This window comes from Dermacentor andersoni, chromosome 1 (genome assembly GCF_023375885.2).
Source record: "Dermacentor andersoni chromosome 1, qqDerAnde1_hic_scaffold, whole genome shotgun sequence".
Classification (NCBI taxonomy): domain Eukaryota; kingdom Metazoa; phylum Arthropoda; class Arachnida; order Ixodida; family Ixodidae; genus Dermacentor; species Dermacentor andersoni.
In genome coordinates this window covers 265,229,156-265,239,729 of record NC_092814.1, presented here as the reverse complement: position 1 = coordinate 265,239,729, position 10,574 = coordinate 265,229,156, and positions in this window count along the sequence as shown.

Below are 10,574 nucleotides of genomic sequence, written 5' to 3'. Positions count from 1 at the left end.
AGAAAATTGCCTATATCTGGCTGCAGTGATGTGCGCAGTTTCCGGCAGCACAGATATCACAGGACCTGTTAAAGAAGCTCGTGCTAAGAAATCGGCTATTTCATTAATATGAATGTCTCGGTGGCCTAGGACCCATACCATATGAACTAAACTTAAGTGAAGTGGAACTAATGTATAAAACGTGTTCAATGCTGTCGACTTTGTAGACGCAGTAAGTGTGCTGCATGCAGATAGAGAATCTGTGACGATAATAACTTTTGTAGTATGAAGCGGTAATTTCCGCAAGGCAAAAACTATTGCCAGAAGTTCGGCATGAAAAATTGATGTGGAATCTGGTAGGCGAAGTGAAAAAGATAATTGGAGGGATGGTGAGTAGATACCCACGCTTGCCTTCTCTTCACACGAAGAAGCATCAGTCGCTATTACATTTATTTTGAAACAGGCCAAATAATCTTGTAAGCAGTCATTCAAATAAGTTGTGGGCAGAAATTTTTCATTGTTTAGAAAAATGTCTGCAAATTCAATTTTGAGCGACCCTGGAGACCTATCAAGCGGAATTATTTCTCTAAGGCAAACATTTAAAGGTGCTAATTGTGCTTGCACAAATACAACTTGTGGGGTATGCAACCATGACCATGTGTTCTCAAAAAATGAATTTGGTTCACTATTAAATGCATACTGTCCACGTCGTAGAGAAGATTCGCAAGTCCTAAGTAGGTTTTAACCCTAAGCATGCGGAATCGCATGTGAAGAGTAGGTAGGCGTGATTCCTGGTATAATACATTATTAGCAACGAATTTAGGAAGACCTAAACATAGTCGAAAAGCTTCCCTTTCTAAAAGAACAATTGGTCTTAATTTATATCGTTACGTGTAGAAAGACACAGACAAAAGAGGCTATTTACAGACTATTTATACTAGAATGGAGCCAGAGCGCCAGGCCGACATTCACTCGCGCCAAGGGCACAGACCCACTTCGTCGTCGTTCTCACGGCGGCTCGTCTCTCGGGTATTTACCGATCATATCGTAATACTACCCCCCGGCGGCAAAAGCGCCGTCACGGTGCAGTTAAATATCCAAGGCACGTGGAGAGTTGTAGGGCTTGAGTCGGGCGACGTGGACAATGTCACTGGTTGTCACAGCAGAGGACGTAGTGGGCGTGGCGAGAACGATTTCGTAGGTGACATCTGTCACTTGGCGAAGCACGCGATATGGGCCCGTGTAGCAGGAAAGCAGTTTTTCACAAAGGCCAACTTTACGCGATGGTGACCAAAGCAACACGAGGGTGCCGGGGACAAAAGTGACATCACGGTGACGGAGGTCGTAGCGCTGCTTTTGTTTGTCTTGAGAGACTTGTAGACGAGCGCGCGCAAGTTGGCGAGCATGGTCAGCATGGGCGATGGCATCACGGGCATAAGCGCTAGTTGATGCTGTGGTGGACGGAAGCACAGTGTCCAGTGGTAGCGTCGGTTCACGGCCATACAAGAGGTAAAAAGGAGAAAAGCCAGCAGTGTCGAGACGGGAAGAGTTATACGCAAAGGTGATGTAAGGTAGAGCCTGGTCCTAGTCACGGTGGTCGTCTGAAACGTATTTGGATAGCATGTCTGTAAGGGTGCGGTTCAAACGCTCAGTGAGGCCGTTCGTTTGAGGGTGGTAGGAGGTGGTAAACTTATGCTGTATTTCGCAGGCACGCATGATGTCGTCAATGACTTTGGCTAAGAACGTACGGCCACGGTCTGTTAGCAATTGACGCAGAGCACCATGAATCAAAATGATATCATGCAGGAGGAAGTCCGCAACATCAGTTGCGCAACTGGTCGGAAGAGCACGGGTTACGGCATAGCGGGTCGCGTAGTCCGCCGCGACTGCAACCCACTTGTTTCCTGATGTAGATTCCGGAAATGGGCCGAGAAGGTCTAAGCCGACACGATGGAAGGGCTCGGCAGGGATTTCGAGCGGCTGCAGGTAACCAGCGGGGAGCTGGGAAGGCTTCTTGCGTCGTTGGCAAAGTTCACAGGCGGCGACGGAACGTCGCACAGAACGGGCAAGGCCCGGCCAGAAAAACCGGCGACGTACACGGTCATAGGTTCGAGATACGCCGAGGTGTCCTGCCGTTGGTGCGTCGTGAAGCTCTTCTAAAACGGTTGAGCGGAGGTGTTTAGGCACGACAAGTAGGAACTCAGAGCCGTCCGGATGAAGGTTACGACGGTACAGAGTACCATCGCGGAGGACGAAGAGGCGTAGTGTGGCGTCGGCCGGAGTGTGTTCAAAACGGTCGATGAGTGCTCTGATGTAGGCGTCATGACGTTGCTCGTCGGCGAAATGAAGCAGCTGCGACACAGAGAATATGCAAGCAGCACTGGTAATATTGGAGGAGTCAGGGTCGTCAACAGGGTAACACGACAAGCTGTCAGCATCTTGGTGCAGGCGGCCAGACTTGTACACCACGGAATATGAAAATTCTTGTAGCCTCAAAGCCCATCGACCAAGCCGGCCTGCAGGATCTCTTAGCGATGAGAGCCAGCAGAGAGCATGATGGTCAGTGACTACGGAAAAAGGGCGACCGTAAAGGTAAGGACGGAACTTCGCTACCGCCCAGACTACAGCAAGGCATTCTCGTTCCGTAATGGTATAGTTGCGCTCCGGTGGTGTGAGGAGGCGGCTCGCATAAGCAATAACGCGATCCTGGCCACGCTGACGCTGGGCTAAGACGGCACCTACGCCATGACCGCTGGCATCTGTACGCAATTCTGTAGGGGCATCAGGGTCGAAGTGGGCGAGGATGGGTGGTGAGGAGAGAAGAGTAACGAGACGAGAGAAGGCGGCGGCTTCTGCAGTACCCCACGAGAACTGTACGCCTTTCTTCAAAACATTAGTGAGGGGTCTAGCAATTGCCGCAAAATCTTGAATAAAACGACGAAAGTACAAGCATAGCCCTACAAAACTTCGAACGTCGGCGGCTGTCTTCGGAACCGGATAGTCTCGGACAGCGCGAGTTTTGTCAGGATCAGGCTGTACTCCGGAAGCGTCAACGAGGTGGCCCAGAACAGTAATTTGGCGGCGGCCGAAACGACATTTGGACGAGTTAAGTTGCAGCTTCGCCTTTCGAAATACATCAAGTATAGCTGTGAGACGCTCAAGGTGAGTGTCGAACGTGGGTGAGAAGATGATGACGTCGTCGAGGTAGCAGAGACAGTGGACCATTTGAAACCTCGGAGCAAGGAGTCCATCATACGCTCAAAGGTGGCAGGGGCGTTGCATAATCCAAACGGCATTACTTTAAATTGGTATAGGCCATCAGGTGTGATGAACGCGGTTTTTTCTCTGTCCATATCGTCAACAGCAATCTGCCAGTATCCAGAACGAAGATCAATAGAAGAGAAATAGCTGGAACCGTGGAGGCAGTCAAGGGCGTCGTCTATACGTGGGAGCGGGTAGACGTCTTTCTTAGTAATGTTGTTCAGATGACGGTAGTCTACACAGAAGCGCCACGTGCCATCCTTCTTCTTAACCAACACTACAGGTGACGCCCAGGGACTCGAAGAAGGTTCAATGATGTTTTTGTCTAGCATTTTGTTCACTTCCCTTTGAATAACTTGGCGTTCCGATGCAGAAACTCGGTACGGTCGTCGGTGAATAGGAGTAGCATCGCCAGTAAGAATCCGATGCTTGACCGCGAGCGTCTGGCCTAAAGGGCGATCGTCGAAGTCGAAAATATCTCTGTAGGCTGATAATACTCGATAAAGGTCTTCAGCCTGCGCAGAAGACAGGTCCGTCGCAACCATTTTCTGCATCTTGGGATCGGCGGCTGAGGCTGGCACGAGAGGCCTGCTAAGCTCGCAAGAAGGATCGGTTGATAAATTTGCCACGTGATGGTCGCCGAGACAATCAACGTTGGCAAGGCAAATACCTTGTGGTAGAATTTGCTTCGCCAATCCAAAGTTAAAGATAGGCATGAAAGTGCGGTTCGCAGTAACAGTCATGACGTCATGTAACGTCATACTGTAGTGGAATGTCGCGCAGAGGAGTGACGAGGTACTCGCCATCAGGGACTGGTGGGGAAGACAAGAGTTCAATATAGGCTATTGATTTTGGCGGCAGGCAAATAAAGCCAGTGGGGCGTAGGCGGCACTGGGGTGCGTCAGAAGGTTCTGCGAGAATCGGTAACTCAAGGCGAAGGGTACTGGTAGAGCAGTCAATAAGAGCAGAATGCGCGGAGAGAAAATCGAGGCCGAGAATGAGGTCGTGGGGGCAATGAGCAATCACGGTGAAGAGGACAGGAGTGTGGCGGCCGGCGATGCTAACACGTGCCGTACACATGCCGATGATAGGCGCAGTACCACCATCCGCAACGCGGACGACGCGTGCCGACGCTGGGGTGAGGAGCTTGTTCAGTCGTCGTCGGAAGGCAGCACTCATAATAGAAAGATGTGCCCCTGTGTCGATGAGTGCCGTGACAGGATATCCATCAACGTCAACGTCAAGAAGGTTTTGGTTCGTGTTTAACGTGAGCAGAGGATTTGAGGGCAGTGTCGACAACGCAGCTTCACCTCCAGAAGCTGCAGTGCCTAGTTTTCCGGCTGGGCCCGGGAGGTGATAGGCGGCGAAGAGAAGCGGCGGGGTTGGGGCGAACGGGACTGACGGCGTCGAGGTGAGGGCGAGCGGCTGTAGCGAAGGTTCGGAAGAGGAGCATCAGCGGCAGTGGGTTCACGGCGGGTGGCATAGGGAACAGAAGGTCCAAAGGTGCGGGAGTAAGTGGCGGCGTATGTCCGAGGAGGCGGAGGCCATCGGTCGCGGCAGTGACGAGCGACGTGGCCGATGCGACAGCAGTGAAAGCAGATTGGTCTGTCATCAGGGGTACGCCAATCGGACGGGTTGCGGCGAGAGGTGGCGGAAAAGGACTGTCGGGGACGAGGAGGGCCGGTGGAGAACTGGGGAACGCTGGGTTGAGATGTTGAACACACGGAGTTCAGACCCATGTTCTCAAATTCTTGTCGGACTACGGCCTGAATCATGGCAATCGTGGTTGCTGGCGGATCGGGAGGCGTCGTGGAGAAAGCTGGCGAACAGGCGGCCTCAAGCTCGCGGCGAACAATACGGGTGACGTCGTCACAGGTGGTGGCCTGACGCGATCGACCCTCACATGTCGACGTAGCAGCGGTGTTGGGTAGCCGCGTGATGCGGTGTGTGATACGACGGCTCTTGGCTTGTTCAAGGCGACGGCATTCTTTAATGATGTCGTCGATTGTCGAGACATTGCCGAAAACAAGCAAATTGAAAGCGTCGTCGGCGATGCCTTTTAGGACATGTGACACTTTATCTGATTCAGACATAGCATCGTCAGCTTTGCGGCATAGAGCCAAGACGTCGAAGATGTAGGACACGTACGGCTCTGTAAATGTCTGAACGCGAGACGCAAAGCCTTTCTCGCGGCAACCTTGCGGCCAATGGGGTCGCCGAACAGTGCCCGTAGCTTTTCTTTGAAAGAGTCCCAACTGCTGATCTCTTCGTCATGCGTCTGGTACCACACGCGTGGCGTGCCGCCAAGATAAAAGATGACATTGGCGAGCATAATGGTTGGGTCCCACCTGTTATTAGCGCTGGCATGTTGATATAGCTTGAGCCATTCGTCAACGTCCTGTCCCTCCAGGCCAGAGAACACACCAGGGTCGCGATGTTGGGCAACCGTGACGACGGGAGCAGTCGGACCAGCCGAAGCCGTTGCAGAGGCGGGCTCGTCACCGGGAGGCATGGTGACAAGCTCGACGTACCGACCACTCCGGAGTTCCGTGGCGAGGACGGGAATCGCTGACCTCCACCAGAATGTTACATGTAGAAAGACACAGACAAAAGAGGCTATTTACAGACTATTTACACTAGAATGGAGCCAGAGCGCCAGGCCGACATTCACTCGCGCCAAGGGCACAGACCCACTTCGTCGTCGTTCTCACGGCGGCTCGTCTCTCGGGTATTTACCGATCATATCGTAATAATCGTAATAATATATTTTGCACTTCCGGAGAACAAAACGCAGCCAAATTCTAGAATCGGTCGTACATACATGCGATAAATCATAATTAGTGTGTCACTTCGCATACCAGAACGTCGATTACTGATTCTACGTAGTAAACCTACGGCTCGTGTCCCCTTCGTTCCAATATTTTCTATGTGAGAACGCCAGTAAAGGTTTCCGTCATATGCGATACCCAAGTATTCAAGCGACTCTACCTGAGGAATGGTTCTCTGTTCATATACTAATGATAACTGTAACGGCCCGGAAAGTGGAAAAACAAGGACTGCACTTTTGTTTACGTTTAGTGACAGATGCAGATTGTGAAGCCACGTCTGTAGAGTACAGAGGTACGTTTGCAGAGACAGGTTAGGGGAATTGATGTCTCTAGCTGTCGCGAAAAATGCAGTGTCATCTGCATATAGACATACAGATTCACATCCTGGTGCAGTGGTACTGAACTCATCAATAGGTTAAATAGTATAGGAGACAGAACAGCCCCCTGGGGCATCCCTCTTGTCTGATCGAACTCTCTTGAAGAAAAGCCGTTTTGAAAACAATGAAATTTTCTGTTTCTTAGAAATTTAAAAATCTATGCTGTTATATATCTCGGAAAATTGTGGGACTGTAATCTGTCCAGCAGTAGAGAGTACTCAATGCTGTCATAAGCTTTTTCTATATCAAGAGTCACTAAAGCACTAACTTTTTTTCTATGCTGAGCAAGTTCGATGCCGCTTTCCAAATCTACATGCGCACACCAAATGGAGAGACCGGGCCGGAAACCTATTCGACTTGGGCTCAGTAACGAATTTTCAGATATATGATCCATCATACGATCATATAAAACTTTTTCAATTAGTTTTACCATATTTGACGTAAGAGGGATAGGCCTAATGTCAATATTGTAGCCAGCTCCTTATATTTCAAGTGGCGGAATAATTTTGGCTGTCCTCCATTCGTGTGGAATCCAAGCATTTTTTAGAGAATAATTCACTGTGTTCAGAATGTAGTCAGAAGACATTTCAAACAACCTTTTTAGCATGGCATTGGAAACGCCATCAGCACCTGGAGCTGAGGCAGGCAAAGATCTAAGGACATTAGAGAGCTCTGACACTGTGACTTCCACGAAGTCATCTGCGATGACAGACCTTAGTGGCCCATTCGGCAAACGTGATGTTAAGCGTTGCGCGAAGCCCTTTCCTATGAGTTCTAAAGAAGCAGATATTTCGCACGGTGAAAGAATTACCGATTCAGTATTCGCTGGTGTCGGTATGAATTTTCTATATCGAAGGAATCTCAACAGAGCTTTTTTGTTGCTGGGCTTAGTGAGGAAGTCATGATGTTTTTCGTCATACTCGTATTTGGCATTCGATACTGTTCTCTTGAACGCAGCAGCTGCAAAATTATAATCACTTCAGTGTTATGATCACACAGATTGTAAAATAATTTCTTCCACCCGGCTTTTCGTCGTCTATAATCCCGCATGCAATCTGAATTCCACCAAGGAGAGGTAGTACATTTATTATGTTAACATTACATTGAGATTTTTCAAAGGAACTTTTCAATACAGAGCAAAACCTCATGACTTTGATGACATTGCATGGGTACCGTTTTCTGGGAGTTGAGGACCGTTTTCAAGACACTCTGAAATTTCTGGTAATTGACAAAAGTTTGCGTCGGAAACTCTAGAGGAATAACAGGGCAGACATTATCAAACCTAATAGGTAGATGGTCACTATTTGAGGCTGAGTCGACAGTAGACCAGGAAGTTACGAAAATTCCTGAACAGGAAAATGTTAGGTCCAATGCTGATTTAGAAAGACCCTGAATAAACGTAGGTGAATTCGTGTTTACGCAACAAAAATTTTGATTAATTGCCCAGTCCGACAATCGCTTTCCACATGAGTCCGTTTTGAAACACCAAGACACATGAGGCAAATTGAAGTCTCCGGCTATCACAATTTCTTTCCTACAAGATTTGACAACGGTATCAACGAAACAAATATCATGAACGCCTGCCGGAAAATATGTATTAAGGTAATAAGGGAACAACCAGGAATAGTTACATCTATTCCTAGTATCTCACACTCCATAGACATATACTGGTAGGAAATTTTTACTTTGTGACATATTTTAATTGTTATCAAGAAAGCAAGTCCTTTAAATAACCTAGGATTAATTAATGCCTACTTTAGAAACCACTTGCTCTAAAATACAGTTTTCTTTTTTTTCTTTGAAAGGCTCTCTTTACCGAACTTTGTGGGTTTTGGTTGAGGGACAGAGCTGGAAGAATTAGGATTAGAATCTGACTTGGAAAGACTATCTTTCACAAACCTTTTGGTTTTTGAGTGCAGGACAGAGATCAATGAATTATCATTAAGTGATCTTGTGCGTTTAAGCGTCGGGAGGTCCATTTCTACATCCTGGTTGTTTTCCGACACTGATCCAGAGAAGCATCAGTTGTCGGTCTGCTGAGTTGAAGTTGATGGCCTCGCATTGTCTGCGTCTTCGACAATAACTGATAAGGGATCCATTAGCTGTTCAGCATTCGATGTTAGGGTATGTGTAAGAATCTGCGAGCTAGCATTAGAACTCGCTAAAGGACTGACCACCTGGATCATTTGTGATGTCGACACTTGAGCTAGAGTCTCTGACAGGCTTGATGTTAATCGTTCCATAGCTTTTTACAACGCCTTTTCGACCGCTGTCGCAATAGAATCGGAAAGGGCTGAGTCTGCAACCATTTGCTGATGGGCTGTCACTCCTGCATATCCCTTAGATCTCCCTTGGACCTCAACAACAGCATCCCGCCGTGAGCAACGTCTACTTTCAATTACATCTATAATTTGATGCCTTATTGACATTTTGCTAATTAGGACAGTACTTCTCGAATTAGATAAATAATTGCAATTGTCAAATTAAATTTCCGGAATGAAGAAATTACTGGCGGCTACTCCACTGTACCATAAACAATATGCACTAGGTTTTCTTCGAGTAACATAACTGCTCTATCTTTAAGTTTTGGTGCATGATAGTTGAGGAACACTGTATAATTCACTCAGTAAGCGAAATGAGGCCAAGCCAGGTCCACTTGAAGTCAGAATCAACAGCAGTCATGCGCAGGAGCGCTTATACTTGGACTCACAGAAAAAGAAAGAGAGAGAGGCTGCAGTTTCACCGGCAAGGCGAGGCAGTATTAGGGATAGCAAAGTATATGACAATTACACGAAGAAAGATTACACCACTGAGAAATGCCAGATTCTTGGTGGTGGGAGAGGACTCAGGCTGTTAAACTGTTGAGGTCTTGTAAATTATATATATATATATGGGGTTACGAAAGCTGGTTGGGCCTAATTTAATAATTTTAGTTTTATAGTTTGTTATTTAGTTTTAGTTTTTAGTTTGTAGTTATAGTTTTTCAACTTTTTTCATAGTTTAGTTAACTGAGCATGGCACAGGAAAGTCTTGCATGGCTCGAACTTTCGCCGGGTCAGGTTGGCGTTTACAAGGTGCCCGAGAATGGTTATTTCGCGACGCCCGATCGAAGTGGCACTTCGACGAGTTGAGCTGAAGTTCCGCAGCGCAAAACACAGCAAGGACAGTCACAAGATGCTCAATGTGGGTTTCAATGGTTGGAGCAAAAACAATTACTTCGTCGAGATAACACAGACAGATGGTCCACTTCAAGCCTCGGAGAAGGGTGTCCATCATTCTCTCGAATGTCGCTGGGGCATTGCAAAGCCCGAAGGGCATGACTCTGAATTTAAAAAGTCCATCAGGAGTAATAAAGGCTGTCTTCTCGCGATCCTTCTCATCAGCAGCGATCTGCCAGTAGCCCGAGCGGAGGTCAATCGATGGAAAATATTTCGCGCCATGTAGACAGTCAAGTATGTCATCAATACGAGGCAATAGATACATGCCCTTCTTACTGATCTTGTTCAGATGGCGATAATCAACACAAAACTCCAGGTGTTGTCTTTTTTCTTGGCCAGGACTACTGGTGAAGGCCCACGTGCTAGCGAAAGGCTCGATGATGTTCTTCTTCAACATCTTTGCGACTTCGCTTTGAATGATGCTGCACTCTGCAGCAGACACGCGGTAGGGGCAGCGATGGATGGGACTTACATCGCCGGGGTGAATCCGATGAGTGACTATGGCTGTCTGGCCAAGCGGGCGGTCATCAAAATCAAAAATATTGTGGTAACTAAGCAGAATGCGCCTAAGGTCTTCAGTTTGAGCTGGAGAAAGGTCGAGAGCGATCATTTTATCGACACCTTCGTAAGGTGACAAAGCCGAGCAGGAACACGTGACGATAGGGTTGACAGAGGCAGAAAAAGTGAGCACGAGTGGAGATATCTCGTACTCGGGCACAGGTGTCAGACGGGCCACTGTCACGTTACCGGGAAGAACATGTGCAACAGATCCAAAATTGAGAATGGGAAGCCAAGTAGAATTATCGACAATGATGACAACGGTACTTGGGAGCATGACGCCATGCTGTAGAATGACGTCGACAAGCTGAGAGACTATGTAGTCTCCATCAGGAACGTATATGTGGTCGAGC